Source organism: Panthera pardus, unplaced genomic scaffold (genome assembly GCF_024362965.1).
Source record: "Panthera pardus isolate Hobbes unplaced genomic scaffold, ASM2436296v1 HiC_scaffold_13, whole genome shotgun sequence".
Taxonomy (NCBI): Eukaryota; Metazoa; Chordata; class Mammalia; order Carnivora; family Felidae; genus Panthera; species Panthera pardus.
This window is the reverse complement of record NW_026526688.1, coordinates 86,026,551-86,048,965: the sequence shown is the minus strand read 5'-3', so window position 1 is coordinate 86,048,965 and position 22,415 is coordinate 86,026,551. Positions and strand designations below refer to the sequence as shown.

Sequence of the window (22,415 nt, the reverse complement as noted above, 5' to 3'; positions counted from 1 at the left end):
GTTTTAGCAGCTATTTTTGGACCCCATAAACAAAGCTGATTTTTCCAGAGGAAGAGAATCCTCTAAACTACTTTGGGGACTAAAATATGGCCTGAACAAATCTGTGTTCAAGGTTTTATCATTAGATGGGAAAAGTAAAGTATAGAATTTAAAAGGCTATATAGTTGTTGTTGTTTTTCTAACAATTAGCAGCCATCTGCTCCAACAGTAAATGCCATTTTTTAAAGTTTCTTTATTTTGAGAGAGAGTGAGAGAGCGCATGTGCAAGATGGGGAGGGGCGGAGAGGGAGTGAGAGAGAGAATCCTAAGTAGGCTCCACAGTGTCAGCATGGAGCCCAACACGGGGCTTGAACTCATGAGCTGTGAGACCAACACTGTGACCTGAGCTGAAATCAAGTGTCAGACACTTAACCGACTGAACCACCCAGGTGCCCGGACAATACTGCTTTTTTTAAAAGGGCTAGTTCAGCGTCCAACTTCAGCTCAGGTCACGATCTCACGTTTTGTGGGTTCAAGCCCCGAGTGGGGCTCTGTGCTGACAGCTTAGAGCCTGGAGCCTGCTTCAGAGTCTGTGTCTCGCTCTCTCTCTGCCCCTCCCCAACTCCCCCTCTGTCTATCTCTCTCTCTCACACAAAAATAAACAAACGTTAAAAAAAATAAAAATAAAATAAGGCTGGTTCACATGGTTTAGTGTCAGGTAACTCTTCTTGTTACTGAGGCTCAGTTGCTGGTTGACCGTTCGGAATTGCCCCCTTTAAGGTGCCCTCGAAGCTTTTCTGCATCTTAGTATCTGCTCCCAGGACCACAACCAAGCTGTCAGGAGGCTGTGAACAAGTTCACAAAATCGAGGATTTGTTGACATACCAGTCACAGCATGGAGAAACCAAAAGGCTTAATTGCTGTTGTCTAACCTGTTTTTGTGTTTTCTTTGCTCATTTCTTCCCAGCTCTTCACAAATAGGTAATGGGTAGTTAAACATTTGGGACCAGTTAGTCATCTTGCTTCAGTCCAAGTGGAACAGCCAGTAACTTCAAAGGACACCCCTAGTTTGGATCAGTTTCACAAGGGACAGAGCCCAGGCCCGAGGGCGCCCTTATAAAACTTAGGTCATTACTTCATTCCCCACCCCTGGTTACCTGAGGCACACCGTGTACACACAATAGCTATCAGTCCTCAATCCTAAGTCAAGAGTTCTCTACGATGCCCCTATCTGACTCTGTCAGGAAAAGGAAAACAGAAGATAGGTCCCTGCCACGGTTCCTCCCACTTTTTACTGACTCCTGTTCTCTGTGCCTATACACAAGCTATTTAGAAAAGTCATGCTTTTGGAGCTGCTTGGCCAAAGCAGGTGACGCACTGCATGAAACTGAGAATTTTGAAAATACTTCCGATTTCTTTTCTTGTCTCCCACACAAGAGCATGCTCAACCCACGCATACCTTGCCATTTAAATTTATGATACAGTTTCAAAATAAAGACTGAGGCAACCATGCTGTTTAGAAACACCCCAAATCCTCCCTGTTGGGTATAGCTGATGCCTTCATTTAGGGTCACATTTTCCCAGAGACTCTAGTGCCTGGGGTACTGAAAGCCATCCTTTTTAACTGTTTTAGATCTGTGGCCATTTGTCCCACAGATTGCTTCTTCGGCCTCTAACATTTTTGCCAGGCAAAAACGTATGCTTTCTCCTTTAACTACTACTGGTCAGTTGACTTTGCTGAAGGAAATTCTGGCCCTATGTAAACTCATGGAAACCTTCTATTTCACCAGGATGCCTTTTTTTCTTGGATTCAGTGCAAGTCTTTTCTGAATCTAAGTAGCGGCTCTTAAAGGCCCTCACTGTGTGTTTGTTTTCCAATTTGAGAGCATCTCTCCATACATGCATAAAACATTAAAAGCTTCAGTCATGTGTCTAAAGTCACTCCAAGCTGCAACTAGCAGGTCTTCACAGGGGACTCAGCCATCCCGCACCACGGGCTCTGCCTCACAAGTGCGGCAAGAAGACCCCGTCCCCTCGGTGTCCGCGGCAACTTTACTTTCTTTAATTCCTCTTCGATAGACACACATTTTCTGACTCAAACTCTCTCACCAGTTCAGCTCTGATACATATTTCTTCTATTTTCTCTTGTCTCACAATAAACAGTGCACTATCTAGTTGTCAGAATGTTTCAAGTACTTCTACCTGTTTTCTCTCAATGACCTTCTCAGCATGAGAACAGAGACGACCAGGACATTTAAACCACCAAGACTTGTCTGAGTGACTTCAGCTCTCACAGGTGTGGCAGAAAAGGAACGAAAATCCCAGCTTCCAGACTCTCACAGATACAGTGAATTCATCAATACTACTCTGTCTCGTGAATACATAGCAGATATAAAATAAATCTGAACCATACAAAGAGGAAGAAGGGCACAGAGAACTTATGGACGGTGAACTACTTCACTAGAAATTTCCTTTCTGTTTTCGACTGTGCCTCCATTTGACTCACTTAGGAAGAAGAATGAAAACACAGAAAGACCCTTCTACTAATCCCTTCCTTGTATTATACACTTACATTTTGTGTGTGTGTGACTCCAAATTCTTTTCCAGAAGTCATGTTCTCTAGTTGTCAGCAGAGGGTCCATGCTATCTTGTACATCTTGCTGCTGAATATCACCTTAAATACTCATCCCTGTCAAGGCATCCCATGCCAACCCAAAGAAAATACCCCATGAAGTGACATTTGCCTTGACATTCTGTTATTTGGGGATTTTGTACCATTTTTAGTTTTTCACTGTTATAAATAATGCTGCCACAGGGAACTTCATTCTTCACAATTATTTGGGGCTTTCTATGGTTTTAAAGGCTATAAAAAGTAAAGTTTTAGCTCTTTTTAACTGCAAGATTCTTCTCAGGGTACTGTACCCTTTACAGAAACATCAGCAAAATGTAGGTTCAGATGTTTTCCCACATTGTGATCAACGCTGGGTTTGAAACTTCTATTTACTTTGTTTCCAGTCTCCTAGGCACACAACTTCACCTTAAGGTTGACTTAATATATGTTTCTTTAGCTCCTAACTAGGGTTTGCACTTTTCAGAATGATAATTTAAGGTCTGTATTCCATCCTGTGTAAACTGTCTCCTTCACCACTCATACTGCTTCTTTTTAAGCATATATTAAGACAACGTTAAGGTGAAGTTGTGTGCCTAGGAGACTGGAAACAAAGTAAATAGAAGTTTCGAATCCAGTGTTGATCGCAATGTGGGAAAACATCTGAACCTACATTTTGCTCATGTTTCTGTAAAGGGTACAGTATATCCCAAGAAGAATCTTGCAGTAGTTAAAAAGAGCTAAAACTTTAATCATTTTAAGAATCATACCAGGTGGGAGAAGGGGTCAAAAATTGTTTAATCATAACTATCTACACTACCAACCCTTTAGGAAACAAAACAAAACAAAACAAAACAAAACACACCAGACTTCTTTACTCAAGGCAAATGGGAACTATTTAGCCTCTGGAAATTAGTAACAATCATAAACACTTATTAACTGTTTCACCCATATGCAAAATTGTTCACACAAAACTGACCTGGTCAAAGAGAGAAAGGCCTTTCCTTCCTCCCTCACTACATTCCCCATCATCCACTCATAACCCACTCTTCTTCTTCCGGACAAACCCGAATTTCTCCATTATGTCAGAGCTGCCCAACCAGTCATCCAAGGCACAATCTCGTAATCTTGTTTGAATGCTCCCTCTTTCATCCAGTTAGTTCCACCTCCCAAACACCTTTCCTTTCCATTCCCACTGTCCCATAGTTAGGGTTTCCTCATTTTTTTAAGTTTATTTATCGAGAGAGAGAGAGAGAGAGAGAGAGAGAGAGAGAGAGAGAGAGAATGAGCAGGGGAAGGGCAGAGATGGAGAGCGAGAATCCCTAGCTGACTCTGCACTCTCAGCACAGAGCCCGACATGGGGCTTGAACCCATGAACCATGAGATCATGACCTGAGCCAAAATCAAGAGTCAGACACTTAAGCGAATGAGCCACCCGGGTGTCCCATGGGTTTTCTTCATTTCACCCAAACAAATGCATTTCCCAGCAAACTCATTTCCCAGCTTCCAGGCTCTGCCCTTCAATGTATCCTATGTGGTGCCATCGGATAAACTCCCTATAGCACAGCTCTGACCTTGTCCCTCCTATGCACAAACTTCTGGGTGCTTTATGCACCTCTAAATCATATTCCAACTGGTTCCCAACCAAAAAAAAAAAAAAAAAAACTGCACTTCCCATAGCACTGTCTTCGTACCTCTCTTTGGTATTTATTTATAAACTTCTTGGAGAAAGAAAGTTCGCATTATCATCTTATTATCTTCACTATGCTTTAGCAAGACCTTAAGTGTACTCAAAAGAACTAATCTGAACTAATCTTTTGTGTCCCATTTGATAGTAACTATTCAAATGTAAACTTCTTAAAAACAGTGCCTTATTAGATCTCCTATAGTTCACTGCTTTCCACATGGCAGAATTTCCACAAATAATTACTTAACAAATGAACTAAGCAATCAGTAGTTCTTGATCCCAGTCTGGATCCACAGTCTGCGTGCTCTAGAAGAAGCCACCTAAAAACATACTGGTTTTTAAAATGTCAACTAAAAGGAAGGCAGTAATATTCAGAATTCTCCTATAAATTAGGTATCAAAAAGAACTTATTGTACACACAAAATAAATAATAGGCCTTCAGGTTAAGTTCTACAATCAAATCATATCTATAATCGATACCAGCAAACATACAGATGTGCCACAGGAAGAAATGTGTTGAGACTTATCTATATACTTTCTAAAGAAGTTGCACCTCCTAGAAATCCACTCCTTCCAAAATTATCCTAAGCAAGGCTCAGTTTACTTGATCACATTTTGACCAAAAATAAGATGAACAGAGCTCCCCCTTGACAATCAGCTACACATTCTTCATAATCCCAGTATGACTGAACAGATGGTACCTGGACTGATAGCAGGGAATTCCAAGTTCATGTTCCTTCTTTAATTAGCTTCATGACCTTGGACAAGTCACTTCACCCCAAGGTTCTCTGTGTCTTCCCCTGGGAAATGAGTGTGTGGTTCCGATCTTTAAGACTCCATGCAGCTCGAGAGTTCAATGATTTATGAGTTAAAAATAAGCTTTTTACTGATACACGAAACAGCATGAATGAATCTCAAATGCATTATGCTAAGTGAAGACATCAGATTCAAAAGGCTACATACGCTATGATTACATTCACAAGGCATTCGGGAAAAGGCAAATAGGGATGGAGAGCAGATCAGTGGTTGCTAGGGATTAAAGGTGGAGGGAGGGTTTGAGTACAAAGAAGTAGCATGAGGAAATTTTCTTTGGAGATGGAATACGCAAATTGTTCTGTATCTTGGTTGTAGTGGTGGTTACAGGACTCTATGCATTTGCCAAAATCCACAGAACAGAATACCAAAAAGAGTGAATTTTGCTATGTGTGACTCAAATTATTTAAGGCATTAAAAAAAGTGTATTTCAAAAAAAAATGATAAAACGTAATTAAATAAATTTTAAAAAATGTATTTTTCCAAATCCGGTGTAATTTTTGATGACATAACAGCTGGACAGTCTCCCCCAAGAAACTAATGCCAACCTCCTGTATTCGCTATCACCATTTTGTTCCAAGACTGATGAACCAAGGTTGTACCCAAATAATTTGCTGTTTGTTTTTGTGGTGTTATTGTTGTTTTTGACCTTTGGATAGCCATTCTACAGAATCCTTTCTATGTAGCTCATTTTCCAGCATGGTACAGTGAAAAAGTAAAATGAACCCAAATGAAAATGTTTCTCAGGCTGCCAAGGCCCTGCATGGTGTTCACGGAATGTTAGAATGTTGTTATCACTCTTGTGATTCATACTAAAGACATGAGGTACAGAACGTGAATAATAACAACACAGCAGTAACAACAACAATGGACATTTAATTAGCAATTACTATGTTCCAGGTACTGTTCTAAGTGCTCACATACAGCCTTACTAAGTGCCATAGTAATCTTGTGTAGTAAAGATTTATTTAAAGGAATCATTTATTCATCTTTTGGAGAGTCTATAGCTACTACTAGTGATTCCACAAATTCTTTTTTTTTTAATGTTTATTTTTGAGAGCGAGAACATGAGAGAGCAAGCAGGAGTGGGGGAGCGCAGAGAGAGACTGGGGACAGAGGATCAGAAGCAGGCTCTGTGCTGACAGCAGAGAGCCCGATGTGGGACTCGAACTCATGAACCATGAGATCATGACCTGAACGGAAGTTGGATGCGAAACTGACTGAGCCATCTAGGCGCCCCTCCACAAATTCTTAACTAGGCTTTCTTTGGAAGCTGGACAGAAAGGCCTTTCTAAAAGACAAGCCAGCATCTCCCCCTCTGCCTGGTGAGTTCATGAAGTGGGCCTAGCAAAAAGCCCTTCATAGATGACATAGATGACATTTCACAGTCAGGTACAGCAGCATCTTCCTGTTACACCCTTAGAGCCTGCAGCAAAGCTGGCCTTAGCTGAGAGGTGAGCATTTCCTAAAGCCTTCCAGTACCAGGCAAGAGAAGGGCTGACTTTCTCCCGCCTGCCACTACCAAGGGTCTACCTCTTCTTTTTCATCACTTCGCTGCTTTACATAGGTTTGGGCCACTGGGCAGAAACATGTCCCAAAGCAGATAAAGGCCTGTTCTTTGAAATGACCAGATATCTGGCCAAGGCAAGGGTTCTGTTACAACCCTTTGAACCAGAGGGGATGGTTAGTAAAAAGTGACCAAGCTGCCTGGGCTGAAAGAAACCAACCAAACAAAAACAATGAGCCCATTAGATGGTATTTGAAAGGTATTTAGACCCTGAGAACTCTGAATATAGTAGAAAGGCAGACTACACTGAGAAAGGGCTCTCAACTAGGTTCCTGGGTTTGTTTAGTCTGCGTATCTCAAGTCCAAACTAATCATCTCAATGGTTTGTTTATGACCAGAACAGGGTTCAAATGGCCTCTCAAAGAAAGCAGGGCAGGCCTGGCCCAGCCTACTCTATGTTGCAACTTGCCCTTTCTCCCACTGCCCCCACGTTTCCACAGGACCCCAAGCTTCTCTTTATTTAAGTGAAACAGCGGCCCGTAGTTTCATCTATTTCCTATCTTTCTCTTCAAACCAGGCTGTAAGCTCCAAAATGGGCAGGGACCATATCTCTGTTGCTCACTGCTGTATCCAGCTAATTTTTGCAATAAAACTTAGAAACAATAAAATCATTGGGTTAATGGACTTCCTGGAGGGTAAGCTGGCAACTTAGACTGAGTTTAAGGTGCCGCTTTTCCCTGCACCAGAAACAACACTGAGAACTAACAGGTCCCTCCCTCCTGCAAGGGAGGTTTTAGGAAATCTTCAAACGAAATCACCCTTCGGTTTATCAGAATGAAAGACATCCATTCCCAAAATTCTAATCCACCTGCAGGAAGTGGGAAGGGGTTGGGGTTGGGGCTGGGGGGGAGGCAGTCAACAAAGCACTCCTCCAGGCCAGCCACCTACTCCCACTCCTCAAAGCAGAATCAGATGGGAAACCGGGTGAGGCAAGTTAACCTAGAAGCCCTCCTCCAATTAATGTGTTATTGCTCCTTTAAAACCAAGAACAAACGGCCCAGTGCTCGTGATCCCGGAGGCTGCAGAGCAGTAATTGTCACTTAGCCACTTAACTCCCCGCCGCACTGCTCACTCGCTCGTTGGGGTTTATCTCTCAGCCAATTACGGCTGTCATTTGCGTTTCAATACGTGCCGTCAGGGGCCGGCCCACTCGACGGCGGAACAGGAAACCCCGGGACCCGAGGCCACTGGCTCCCGGTGGCTGCGGAAGCCCGCGCCTCACCGCTGGCTGCTCTGGGGAAGCTGCAGAAGTGCTCTGGGGAGCGCGCTCTCAGCACGGCTGCAGAGGGGCCCCGGGGACCCCACCACACTCCAGGTTTGTTCTGAGCCTGGGTCTACACTGAGGCACCCGAAAAGAGGAATGTCTGACTCTTGAAAACCCGAAGTCAATAATAGTCACGGCAATGTGAACGCAATAGAAAGTTTAGCTGCTGAGCCTGACAGCAGACAAGAGACAAGTAGGGGAAGTAGCAGGGGTTACCGCAATATATTATTGTGAAATCAAGGCAGGCACTGTCTCCAAATGCAAACACAGCAGATCCTTAAATCACTGCTCTTTTATGCACTTAGATTTCCACACAGGGGGTTTACCCATCTACAACTCGGCCCTAAAAAGTGTAGGGGACACGTGGATTTTCTTAGGCAATCCTGAGTTGAAATATCTAAAAATTATATTTATATCCTATCGTCAAATGATACAGGTTTGTAATAAATGTGTAGTCACAAATTTTATTTTTAAAAATTTAAAAAACTTATTTTTTTTTTAAAGTTTCCTTAAAGGCATAATTCTGATGGGAATTTTTTAATAATTAAATCAGAAACAAAACAAAACCTTTGCCAGGTCATGTGTCCCAATTTTTGCTTTTTGAAAAGATGTTGTTTCTGGTTGCTCAGTGAGTCCTAAACACAAAAGGCCTCATCTTTTCAAATATTTTATTTACTTGGACTTCCTGGATCAAATCTATACCACTGATCACTGCATTAAGGCGTTTATCCCGGAGGTTTAAACCTCTCCTGTTTGCAGAGGAAGCATCTGAGCCAGAATGTATTAAGCTAGCCTGAGACGTCCTTTGGAATACACTTGGTCTACTTTAGGGATATACACATTTTAAACCCTGATTATGGGAAGAAAGAGTTGGAAAGGGTGAGAGGCTGAGGAACAGACCGAGCCTTTTACAACCAAGCTCCTCAATGCACCACAGTTGACTGTCAGGGGGAAGGCAGAGTGCACCAACACGCAGGGCAGAATATCAGCTAGCTGGGTGGTAAGCGATCTCTGGGTTGTCAGCATCTTCGTTTTCCCAGCTGAATAGCAGTGAGATTGTCCTGCTCACCCTGCAGTTAGCAGCAAGCTCCCCCTGACATTCCATCCTCTGAAGCCCCAGCAACCACCGGGGAGGAGGGCTGGCAGCTGAGGCCATGCCAGAAGAGACCTGTTCTAGCTGGATCCACACACTCCAGTCTCTGGGTCTAAAATAAGACTCTTAACTTCTCTGCCAATGAGCTTCACCAGGCCCGATGACGTTAACGTGTGCTGTCAGCTCTATTTGCAGGCAAGGTCCCTGTTCACCAGGATTTCATCCAGGTAAGGAGGAATTTGGGGGGGGGGGGGGGTGCTCTCTGCAAATGGCCCTGTCCTCCCACTGTGTGCACAGAGAAGGTCTGAAAGGGGTGGTGAGGTATTGTATACCTCATCTTGGGCTGTGCAAAGAGTTGGCTTAGCTATAGTTAATTGCCATCCTCAGGCTACATGCTGCTCACTAAATACCGGAGAAGGGAGACTGTTCAGTGCATAACTAAGAAAACTCACAAGTCGAATAAAACTAACCAGGGGCCACCAGTGCTGACCATGGCCAGCCACACACAGGGAGACCTGGATGATCCTCACTCTTCTTCTCTGGGGCCTTCTAATTAAGAAAACCTTAAACTTGGAATCAATTTGCTCCCTTCTTGCTCCTTTCAGTCATCACCCTGACCCGTCTCTGATGCAAGAGGGCACTTCAAAAGATGCAGAGCTCCTAAGATAGCCAGTGGCCAGAGTGTGAACTTCCTAATTAAGGACCTACACAAAAGTAACTTTTTCTTCTTTTTGGCTCTTTGTATTTCTTTAAAATGCTGTTTCGAGCTGAACAAACTATTTGAACGTCTTCCCCTTCCTTCCTCCCTCTTTCCTCTCTGTCTCTTTGTTTGTGTCTCTGTCCTCTGTCTCTCCCTCTCGATTTCTCATCTGATCAATAGCTTCTCTCTCAGTCATGGGGTGTGCAATAAACTGTTCTTTTTCTTTTGTCTCAAAGCCAAAAGTCACTTTCTGGAGAAACAAGTTCCTCTTCTCTGGGAACTGTGAGCGGCAGCCCAGTGGAGGTTTGGAAGCCTGCCACAGATGGCCAAGAACAAAACCCAGGCCAATCAGCAGGGCGGATCTGAGCCCACATCCAGAGAGGAGCTGCCTCACCACAGCCCTGCTGCTGCCACCAACTGTCCGAGGAGCTACCTCTAGGGGCCGGGCGGGGAGCCCCACCTTCCTCAAACAATGTCACAAAGTCCCTGGTAGTTGCTGTGCAACCTACCTTTCTTCACTCTCTGTGGTCAGATTCTGTTCTGACTCAGTGAAGAACATTTGCTTCCACCTTGTCTGTTCCCAGCCACATCAGTCACTCTCCCCAACTTCCACAGAGAGAATCAGTGGAACCACCAGCCCCAGATCCTCCAAGATCATACTCAGAACTCAGCCTGGAGCCCCAGTTCTTCCCTGGGCATCTCTGCAGACAGGCCAAACCCACGTATCGAAAGCCGAATCCATTAGCTGCCTCTCCAATGTGACCCTTCCGTGTATGACACCAGCTGCACTTGGAGCTGGGAGGTCATGCTTGACTGCCTCCTCTCATCTCCTACACCCAACTGCAAGCTTTCTGAGTTTTACTTAATAAACATTTCTCAAATCCAGCTTCCAGAATCCAGAGATACGGCCACGGTCCTAGGTTAAGCCTAAACCTGTCCTCTTCATTAACCACCTTCCCCCTCTGCCAGGAGGGGCCTAATACATACATCTAACTCCACTGTCCAGTGACCCCCCTGGCCCGCCCCCCGAGCCCCCCAGCATGACCTTCAGGAACCGGTGTTCCCATCCCGTCACCACAGTCACTGCCTGCAGTGTGGACCTGCTCTCGGCACCTGCCTCACGAGGATGCCTCCCGCCTCTGTGCTCTTGCTCAGGCCCCTCTCACCCCTTCGCCCAGCTAATAACTATGGCATTGCCCAGGCATCTTCTTCCTTTGCTTCTCCTCCTCCAGCCAGGCTACGTGCCATTGCTCAGGGCTCCTATAATGCTCACGCACGTTTCTATCACTGCATCCAGTCCCTCAAAGCCAACCTGGGGGGACTGTGCAGTATTTCTGCTTGTGGTCTCAGTACCCATCACACACAAAGTGATGCCTGTCACACCCAGTAGGCCTCAGCAGCTGGGATTCTGCATTGGCACTGCAGGACTACCGGCTAATACCGTCCATCACCACAGTGCAATCAACACTTTAGTCTGAATTAGATCCGTTTTTGTGTTATCTATTTAAAGTAGACAGACGCCTAGACACCAAAGGACTGTGTCTACGTAACAGATTTTGTCTGGCAACTTATGTACTTTGGGTAGTTAATGTGATGGAGTTGACGATGATGACGATGACAGTGACGTCAACCGTGACAGGAAACTGGAGATGATTAGACGTCCTTTTATTCTCTGAGGCTGTGCAGTTGCTTAAAACGGTACATGATGACTCACAGAATGACAGCTCACTTGTCCCGAAACCTTAACTAACCGGAATACAGCCCGGAACCTCAGTCAGACACACTTCTGAAAAGCCAAAAGATCAGCAAGTGCGCACACGAGAGCTTAAAGAGATCCCTTTTTAGGGGTCATCTGGTCTGCACTCAGAACCTATTTGTTCTTCCTTTAACTCTACCTCCGATCATCTGTGCCATCTCCGTCCTCAGTCACGGCAAGTCAGATGTAAAATGTGAGGCGGGTGAGGTGGAAAGAGGCTCCCAGGGACCAACACGGTGGTAGTGGCACAAGACTCACCAGGTGCAAAAGCAGAGACAAACTTCAAAAGAAACAAAGTACACAGCAGTCTGGCAGTCTGGGGACAGTTCATGTTTAAGGACAATGAGTTCCACACATGTTAATAGACCCTAATGACACATCACACGAGAGGTACAGTATTTACCCTCATACTGATGACTGAGATAGCAAAAGAGAGCTGAAATCTGTCCAATAGTCTCTACTTGCAGGCGAAAGGAAGTGGGGAATATTTTAAGAAGGATTTCTATCAAAGCGTTTGGGTGTTTAGGGGCACCTGGGTGGCTCACTCAGTTAAGCGTCCCACTTTGGCTAAGGTCATGGTCTCACTGTCCATGAGTTCAAGCCCCCCATCGGGCTCTGTGCTGACAGCTCAGAGGCTGCTTCAGATTCTGTGCCTCCCTCTCTCTGTGCCCCTCCCCTGCTCACACTCAGTCTCTCTCTCTCTCTCTCTCTCAAAAATAAATAAACATTTAAAAAAATGTTTTAAAAAAGTGTTTGGGGTTTTGTTTTGTTTTGTTTTTTTGTTAAGTTTTGGCACCTGCTGGGGTAGATTGTGTGTCATCTGGAAATTTTACTGCCGAGATACCTAACAAGTGAGCCATTACTTAACTCCATCCAGCATAGACCCGTTAAGTAAGCACGTCACAGGCCTTGCCTACCAAGAGTGTGCAACCTAAAACAACTCAACACCCTAGAGAATTCATTTGTATATGCAGCTTTATTTTAAAACACAGTGAAACAGGAAACCCTTCTGCCAAAAAACTACCAAATATAGCATGTCCTACACCTCCCCATCCATGCAAAACACTAATGGACTATTTCAGGTCAAGGGCACAAGAGATGAGTCTATTTCAAGGCAACTTCCAATTCCAAAACAATTTTCTTTCGGTCTTGACCACCCTCTCTCTGCCTCTCTTTCCTTTCCTCTCTCCCACTGCCTTTCGCCATCTTTTCTTAGACCCTCAAATACACAGGAGCAGCTTAGATGACAGAAAAGGCCAAGACAACCAGGTTCTGTTTACTTCATGCCAGGTCATCATTTCCTGAGTGGTTCAGCAGATACAACCCAGGTTAATCCAGAGAAGGGGAGGATGACAGATACCTGGTTGTTTTTCACAATTAAAAAAAAAAAAAAAAAGTCAGAAATGGGATTAAAAGAAAAGGCTATTGGATTAGAAAATATTAAAGGAAAGGGGTACCTGGGTGGCTCAGTCAGTTAAGCCACCGACTCTTGATTTCAGCTTAGATCATGATCTCATGGTCAGCACCCACGTCAGGCTCCACACTGAGCACGGATCCTGCTTGGGATTCTATCTCTCTTGCTTTCTCTCTGTCCCTCTCCCCTGCTCATGCTCCTCTTTCTCAAAATAAACAAATAAACATTAAAAAATTTTTAAAGAAAATATTAAAGGAGAAACTCTTTTAGAAATAGGATATTGCCAGAAGGAACGTACCAAGAGGAAAGAAAGGGTGGAGGGTGGACAGAAAAAAGAACCTGGCTAATCCTATGAACAATATCAAAGAGTTAAGTAGAAAGAATGATGGGAAAGAAGCTAAAGTTTGGCCACTTATCTGACCATTCCTGAAAAACCAGAAATTTCACAACTGCATCTCCTAGCTCATTGTTTCTGCCCTTCCTGGTGACAAGAAGGAAGTGAACGCTTTGAGCAAGATGGGAGAAATTACTACCATATTCCCAGTATTGTGTTTCTACCAAATGTTTCCAAGCTGGCATAGGAGGAGGAGCATTAAGTGTCCGTTTCTGACTGGTCTGGCATTTTGTGAACCTACCTCGATTAAGGAACTTGTCTTGAAAATCTTCAAGTCTTTCCTATTTTTTCCACGATAGTTAACAAAGTAGTAGACTAAAGAGACATAAACACTAGTTACTCATTTATTCCACATTAACTGAGTACCTATTATGGTTTTGGTCCAGAGAGTTCTTAGAGTTCTCACATTTTCAAATTGGGACAGATTCTCTTTTGCATGTGTGGAGGGTGTTGACTTATCTGATGAAGAATATAATTGCAGTCTACTCAAAAGGGCAAAGGTTTAAGGTTTGAAGTCCAATGCTATTGCAAGCAAGATGCCTGTCCTTGGGCAAGTTACTTAACTTCTCTAGGCACTGATTTCTTCATCTGTTTAACGGAGGGCTAAGTCTCATTGTTTGGGGAAGATTAGATGAGACATTGGATGGAAAGCACCTAGCAGAACCTGGCATGTGGTGCTGAAGCAATCACTCATTCAGTAAGTATTTACTGAGCATCTACTACATGCAGGCTCTGTTCTAGCCACGGACGCTCAGCAACAGAAAAGAGAAGCCCCATCCCTCTTCTCATCCTTGACATGTCACGAGGGCTCTGAAAACCTGTGAGATTTTCACTGTGTGAAACACAGTGGGTGCAGAACCAATCTTCCAAATGCCATGATTTTCAAACCTCATTGGGATCTACATCAAGAATTGTGTTTTTTCAAGTGAGAATTAGCCCACAGCCATGACCCTGAGCTCCTGAACACAAAGGCAATGTGGCTACTGGTTCACTCTGGCTGTTCACCTGGGAAACCAAAGGAGCCGGCTGAAGCAACTCACAGCCTGGTCTTCATGGTTTGGACAGAAGTGGAATCCAAGAGACACAGATTGTTGTCCCTCTTGCTTTTTGTTCTTAAAGTGAGAATGGAGACTTAATTTTGTTTGGGGACTTAGGTCGGGAATGCAGCTCTACACAGAGGAAGTTCCCAAATGAACTGCTACATTGTTTCTGTTACTCTCTGACTCATTTTTACTTTTCCTTCCCAACCCTCCCTGATGTCTTGGTCTGTTTCATATGAGGCACAATAGATTCTTTGTTTACAAGATTCTAATGTGCCATAAAACTGGTTATTAAGCCAAGAATTTTTTATGCACAAAAAATAGAGGCAATATCAGGTAAATTGACATGAATCGTGTATTTTACTTTCTTATCTCTAACATTTAAGTAGACAGAATTGATAAACTAGCTGAAAACTCTGTTTGAAAACTAGGTTCAAGTCGGAGGAATGTTATTGATATATACACACATACTTATATACATATATATAATTCAGGGGCAAACATCTTAAAAAGCCTAAACAAAATTCTGTATTCTCTATTTTTGTTACTGGCGCAACCATCCACCTAGTCTCACAAGTAAGAAATTTTTAGTTATTTGCAACGAGTGAGGCAATGAAGTTTTTGTGGGAAGTCATACATGCTTTGTAGCCAAACACACTTGGCTTTGAATCTTAAATCCTACTCACTCCTAGCGATCCAATGTCAAGGAGGTTCTTAAACGTCTCTAAGCCTCAGTGACCTCATCTGAAAAGTGGATTTTGGAGAGAATAAATTATGTAAAGGATATAAGCTGGGTTTTTGGACTCAAGTTAGGCATTCAGAAAAACTTGTTCCACCATCCCTTCCCCCAACACATCATTCAGCACCTTTCTCTTCCTTCCATTCTGTTGCCCAGTGACTGCTCTCCTCAACAATGGCCATCTAACTGGTTTCTTGGCCTATCGTCTGCAATTCCCAGTATCCATCCGAACCTGCTATTAGAAACAGCAGTCAGAATCAGAAATTTAATCATGGCACTCCTCTGCCACAATTCCTCCTCTGGCAATTACATTCAGAACAAATCTGCATTCAGAGCAAAGTCCACACGTCCCCAACCCATCTGTTCAGCCGTGCCTCCCATGACCACCCCACCTCTGCCCCCTGAACAACCACAGCCCCCATGTTGCAGACTCCCAGCATTGTTTGCATAGCACACCATCTGCTCTGGTGCCTTGACTCCTCCAGGATTCCATCCCCACTCCACCTCCTCCCATCTGTAGAGACCAGCATCCTCCTCAAGGCTCAGCTCAAATACCACGTGCCCTTTAAAACCCTCCCTGACTTCCCTGGCTGACTCAGTGTCCCATTCATGCTTCAGTGATACCTTGCTCAATTTTATTACTTAAACTTTGTGTTCTACAGTAATCTATATCCATGATGGTCCTTCTCCACGGGATTGTTAGTTCCACCACGATAGAGGGCAAATTTTATCCACTTGTTTTATTTTCAAGTTTTATCATTCCCTACATGAGGAAGACAACACCAAAAGGCAAAAATGGAGCAAGATACTCTCAAGGTACTTCAAATTCTGATGCACTGGAAATGAAGTATTGGGTGTAGTTAAAAAACAACTTGCAGAAAACCCCCAGCAACTCACAGAGGTGTATGCCATCTGTGCTGGATTAAAGACGGCCACAAATACTTTGATCCTTCTTTCACTGACAGGTAAGTCTATTACTCTCCCCTTGAACATGAGCTGCCTGTAGCCATTTTTGACAAACACAGTGACATTATGCCATTTCCAAGCCTAGTTGTTAATATGAATAACAGCTTTGGCCGGGGTCTCTTGGAAACCTGAGCCTCCCTGTAAGAAATCTGATTACCTTAGTGGAGAAATCTCATGGACAGGCCCTGAGTCTACATGGAAAGGCAGAGGGACCCAGAGGAGATCAGCCTTCCAACCATCCTTGCCAAGGTGCTGGGCAGGTGAGCAAAGCCATATTGGACCTTCCAGACCAGATCAACTGTTGACTACATACCACTGAGTAAGCATAGTTAATGCTATGGAATAGAAGAATCACCTAACTGAGCTCTGTTCAAATTCATGGTCAACAAAATCACAGAGATAATTAAATGGTGGTTGTTTTAAGCCACCAAGTTTTGTTGTGGTTTGCCAGCAGCTATTGGTAACTAGATCACCATCTTAAGCACTTTGGGCTCAGCATCCTAGCCTACTTAATAGAATAATTTTCCTACAAAGGAACGTTTCTCTTTTTTGTAACAGAATAGTTAGGGGAAACTGAACTTACCTTAAAGAAATGTGTGTTATACATTACACATGTGTATTACAACCCCAACTGTACTGGAGCCTGGTAGGTAGATCTTTCATCTCAACTAGATGATCAGCAATGTGAGGGCAGCTCCCATGTCTTATGCTGTACCTTTTTCCCACAACATGTGGCTCATAGCAGGTGCTCAATACTATTTGTTTATTTGATTTATTGAATGCCGGCTTAGTAAGGAGCACTGTATTAGAAGACCTGGAGGCGCAGAACCTAAATTCTATTCTTTTTGTTGAGAAAGTAAAAGATGACATATGTACTTAATAGATAAATTCAAGAACAAGGTGATAAAACCGCACAGGAATCCAGGAGACTCCATTCCAGTCTTTCACCATGCACACGTCTTGTGCAGGTGAAAAGGAAATCTTCGTCCCTTCATCTGTCTAGCTATCAAATGAGGAGAATCACATCTGATACCTCGTAGATCAGGATAAGTTAGAAGTAAATGAGGTTTTAGATTGAAACTATCTTCAGTTCTTTGGACAAACAATACTAGGGAAACTTACGGTACTATCATTATTTTGCATATATATGTGATTCTAGTATATTAAATAGCCTGAATTATTACATGCAATTCCTTGTGCTGGACCAGCTGAGCATTTGTTGGAAATTTATCAGATTTCCCTTTTTTTTTTTTTAACGTTTATTTATTTTTGAGAGAGGGAGAGAGGCAGAGACAGAATGCAACCTAGGGAGGGGCAGAGAGAGAGGGAGACACAGAATCTGAATCAGGGTCCAGGCTCTGAGCTGCCATCACAGAACCTGACGCAGGGCTTGAACTCATGAACCGCGAGATCTTGACCTGAGCAGAAGCTGGCCACTTAACCAACTGAACCACCCAGGTGCCACAAGATTTCCCTTTTATTGTCTTTAAGATATAGCAAATAAAACAACACTAAAATGTATGGTGAATTCAACTAACTTTTGAAGGAGATATAACATGTTTTGGAACTAGAAAAAATCACCTATGCCGTAAGTCTGGGTCTTCTACAAAATGTCAACCAAGCAAAATGTGGTGGGAAGCTCAAAACTTACATGCATAATGGTTTGTATTGTCTTGTTATCGTGCTCAGTACTCAGCAAAAAGCCTGGGCTATTAGACAATAAACTCTAGCCTACTCTCGTAGGTATCACTTCTTCAGTATATGAGATGGCATCTACTGAGGCACCATGCTGATTGCATTATGTCATTTCTCACACGACGACAACCCTATAAGGCAGCAAAGACTTCTGACTGTATCTTAAATTCAGATGGGGAAATTGAAACCCAGAGAGATTTTGTAACTTTCCTATATTCATTTGCCTTCATTGCCATAACAAAACACCACAAACTGGATGGTGTAAACAACACGAATTTATCTCTCACAGTTCCGGAGGATGGAAGTCAAAGATCAAGGTGCCAGCAGGTCTGGTTTCCCCAAAGGGAAATCCTGCTTGGGATTCTATCCTATGCTTGCAGACGGCCACTTTCTCACTATGTCCTCATATGGCCATTTATCTGCGTGCGGGCATTCCTGGTGTCTCTTCGTCTTCTTATAAGGACACCAGTCTTACTGGGTTAAGGCCTGACCCTTTGACCTCTTCTAACCTTAATTATCTCCCTAAAGGTGCTATCTCCAAATAGTCACACTGGGAGTTAGGGCTTCCACCTATGAATTTGGGAGGATATAATTCAGCCCATGATACCTCCCCAGATCACGGAGCTAGTCAGTGGTGGGGCTGGGGTGTACATCCTGGCTCCCTGCCACTTCTTATAACCCACCCAATTGCAGTGTGTGGAGCTGCCCCATCCCACCACACCCCATTCTGTGTCCAAGGAAACAGCCCTGTGTAATTACCCATTGCACAAAGTTAAGAGAACAAAGGCGTGAGTATGGACATAAAGGAGAAAAGGGAAGCTGAAATGCAGAAAGGCAAATGTAAAATCCAGGAAAGTGGACTCTTAGAAAGGCAGGAAATGTAGCTCACACCCAAACTTATTCTTCCATGGCCAAGCGTCCTCACCCCACCCCCATGATGCTGGCTTTGTGGTAACAGCAGGAAGCTCCCCCATCCTTTCAAATGGGGAGGAAGGTCTTGGAAAGCAGTGCTTGCTCTACTAGAAGCCATTGGCAGGGAACAACCCAGTGACCTGCTTTTTGCAAAATTACACAATAATACACAATTTAATTTCTCATCACATTTTTGTAACCAAAAAATGTCAAGGACCCTTTTGCAGTGCTATATGGTTCATAAATGCAATTAATAAAGATTTACTGATTAGCTAAAACATGTTAAGTCCGAAAAAGCAATACATGCTTTTCTCTTTCTTTCAGATAATGCAAGGAAGCATCTTATATTTATAAAGCACAAGCTTTCAACTATATTGGATTTTTCCTTTTAAAAAGAACAATAATTTAAAGTGGCTGCTAGCAGAGAATTGTTAGGTGCATTTAAATGGGTATTTGTGTTCTGAAAATCTTAATTGGAACTCTTTTATTGTTGCTGTTTATGTATGTGTTTGTTTTGGTTCTGAGGGAGAGCTGAGGTTCCTTGCACATTAGGCTTTCATCTGAAATTCTGATTTCCGACAAAATTAAACCAGCATATTGTAGGTACAACTTTATACAAAGCATTAAGACATGCTGCAGTATTATTTCAAAAATATATGAAGGGGCGCCTGGGTGGCCCAGTCGGTTAAGCATCCAACTTTGGCTCAGGTCATGATCTCACAGTCTGTGAGTTTGAGCCTGCTTGGAGTTCTTGTCTCCCTTTCTCTCTGCCCCTCCCCTGCTAGCACTCTGTCTGTCTCTCTCTCCAAAACAAATAAACATTAAAAAAATTTAAGTACATGAAAAATCAAAATGGTTTTTCTATGTGAATCATTCTATAACAAATACGAGACATAGCAGGACTGGTGTAATTTGGAAAGAGATAAAATCTCTGTTGCCCATTACCTGTCCTCACACCATAGCCTTCCTGGACTCCACAAGATGGTTAAGACTTACTAGCTAACCCTACGACATAGCTAAAGAGGTAAAAATTCTGCTTCATCCTCACTGTTGTTGGCTACTACAACATTAACTTCAAAATCACATTCTCAGTTTGACCACAGCAGAAACCAAATGTTGGTTCACAGGTCAGCCCATCCTACTGGTCAGCAAATGACTCCAACAATATTTCTCTCCTCTTTTTCTCCCAGTAAAGATACGGTAAGTACTATTGCACACATCATGTCAGTAATTTCTGGTCTTGAATAGAGATACTCATTTGGTACTAAAATCTAATAATACAGAAACTCAAATAAGAGAATTAAGGCATCATTATAAAACTTTCTTTTTTTTAAAACCAGCCAGAGGGATTTAAAATTACATATATATTTTTTTTAATTTTTTTTAACTTTTTTTTTTTATTTATTTTTGAGACAGAGAGAGACAGAGCATGAACGGGGGAGGGGCAGAGAGAGAGGGAGACACAGAATCGGAAGCAGGCTCCAGGCTCTAAGCGGTCAGCCCAGAGCCTGACGCGGGGCTCGAACTCACGGACCACGAGATCGTGACCTGAGCTGAAGTCGGACGCCCAACCGACTGAGCCAACCAGGCGCCCCTACATATATATTTTTAACATATATATTTTAATAGTCTATTAGTGGCACGGTCCTTCATCCTGGATATTAACGCAAAGCCTTCTTCGTCTTTCTCTCTAAACTTTCTGAGCAAGTGTAGAGAGGATCCAGAGTGCTAATGTAAGGAGTAAAAGATAACTCTGATATTTCCACCAGGATCCCCCGCTTAGCAGGAACATGTTCCAAGGCCTTGTCCTGAAGCTCCATGACTGCACAAAATCCTCCACTCTCTGCAAAGTCACCACCACCAACATGTAACTTCCTTATGCCTTCTTTGTGTCCTATCATTTAAAAAAAAAAAAAAGTTGTGTAAAATAAAATCCTTTTCTACTCATTCACATCTTCGGATAAATCATTTTATTTATAACTTGAGAAAAAAAAAAACCTTTAAAATGGTACTCCAAATAATCATGATACTAGATTTAACCAGCAGTGGGTCCAGAGGTTTCCTATAAAACTACATTAGCATGGCCTTAGCCTGACACTCATTTCAAATTCTCATCAAGTCTACATCTCCTGCTCTACCTTTTCAGGACTAAACTAAGTGCAAGTAAGTGTCAAGTGCCCCTACAGAACCTCTTACTACCTTGTGGAATGAATAATAGCAATTAAACATGAAAAGACCCAACAAATCAGCCATGTGTCTGACAAAACAGGATTATTCCCTGCAGGGCATTTTCAAGTTAGATCATATCCATTTTTCTTGTTTACAAAGCCTACTATTGATAAAGTACAGCAGCTGCCTGTTTAAATAGCTTAACTGACAAATTAGTAAGTGAGCATACAACTCTGAAAGTTTCTTGTGGGAAACATGAAGGGGGGAAAAAGTGGCCCCCTCTCCCAAGTCTGGTCGATAACATCCATGACACATCATCACAATCAGTGATGGAGATACTGGCCCACTGATGCTGAACTCCTGAAATCTTAATATGTACACACCCAATGAAATTAACAGGAAAACATTTCTGTCCTTAAAAAAATTATAACTGAATATGAAGTAGCTACAGTTTTCCAAATTCAAAAAAGATCTTAAATGAGCGAGCATGCTTTTTCCACCTCAGTGCTTCTAATCCCACTTTTAAGAGTCCTTACTAATAATCCCATCACTCTGCATTATGCTACACCACCAGGGATAGGCATCCTAAAACGAAGGGATCGCTTGTCATCTTTCTTTCAGGATATTTCTTCGTAAAAACTGACTTTTCTTAGAAAAAAAGAAGCCCTCCTGAGACCTGTAACAAGACTGGAGGAGAGGAGGCTCAAATTAATTTTCCATTTCCTGTTGTTTCCAGAAACCTTTCCCTTTGACTAGACATTCCCAACTAACTCTTCTATTCAGTCCTGAAATAGAAATCGTCTTTTTCTTCCACTTGCTCTTTACTGTCATAAGCTCCAGTTCTGGTCAATGGATTTATAGCTCTCCAGAGTAAATTTTCTTACATAATACACTTGGTAAATTGCTACATGCACGAGTCTTAGACATACCAATCCAACAGAAGTACGTATGCATTCACGTGTGCATCCACAGATGAGTGAGCTGTGAAAGTCAAGAAGAATCTTCCCGTACAACTGGGACCTTACTTAGACTCGGGCTTCTTTGTCCAAAATAAAACAAAACAAAAATCAGTATTTCCAAACGCCGCTAAAGTAGGAGGATGAACAAACTAGTTTATATGAACAAACTAGTTTAGGGTGGCCTGGAGAATGATGCACATCAACACCTCATTTCATCATTTTTTATGGCTTTAATGTTTACCTTTTTCTTAATACTGGTATTGTAATCACCTGGACCATCTATAAAGCATTGACACATAATCACAGTTTCAGAACAATTCTTTTTCTTTTTATCTAAAATAAACAAAGCTTAGCAAAATCCCAAGATTCACTTCTAGAATGAAATCTATTAAACAAGGAGTCAGGCTTAAAAGGGGCGGTGTCTTTATGCAAACAGGAAAACAAAGAGCAGGAATTTATTAACGTTATTGAATGGAGCACTAAAATCTCCATTATGTATATAAACTATATGATGAAAATATATTGGTCAGCAGTCAGCACAAAGACTAAAGGTGAGTCTAGTTTTCAATCAGCTACTTGGGGCTTAAAGCTGAAGAACCATCACCATTGAGTCCTTTGAAAAACTATAAATCTTCTTCATCTTAATTACTTAAATCATTT

At 42.7% G+C, this 22,415-nt stretch overlaps 1 protein-coding gene and 1 long non-coding RNA gene across 3 annotated transcripts in view; one reads left to right on the top strand and one right to left on the bottom strand.

Annotated features, from left to right (window-relative positions):
• Positions 1-22,415, bottom strand: part of MAML3 (mastermind like transcriptional coactivator 3) — a 411,086-nt gene that overhangs the window by 341,682 nt on the left and 46,989 nt on the right. The window lies entirely within an intron of this gene.
• Positions 7,783-10,596, top strand: LOC109249557 (uncharacterized). The gene is made up of 3 exons (XR_002072631.2): positions 7,783-9,238; positions 9,617-9,725; positions 9,948-10,596. It is a non-coding gene; the product is annotated as an uncharacterized LOC109249557 (long non-coding RNA).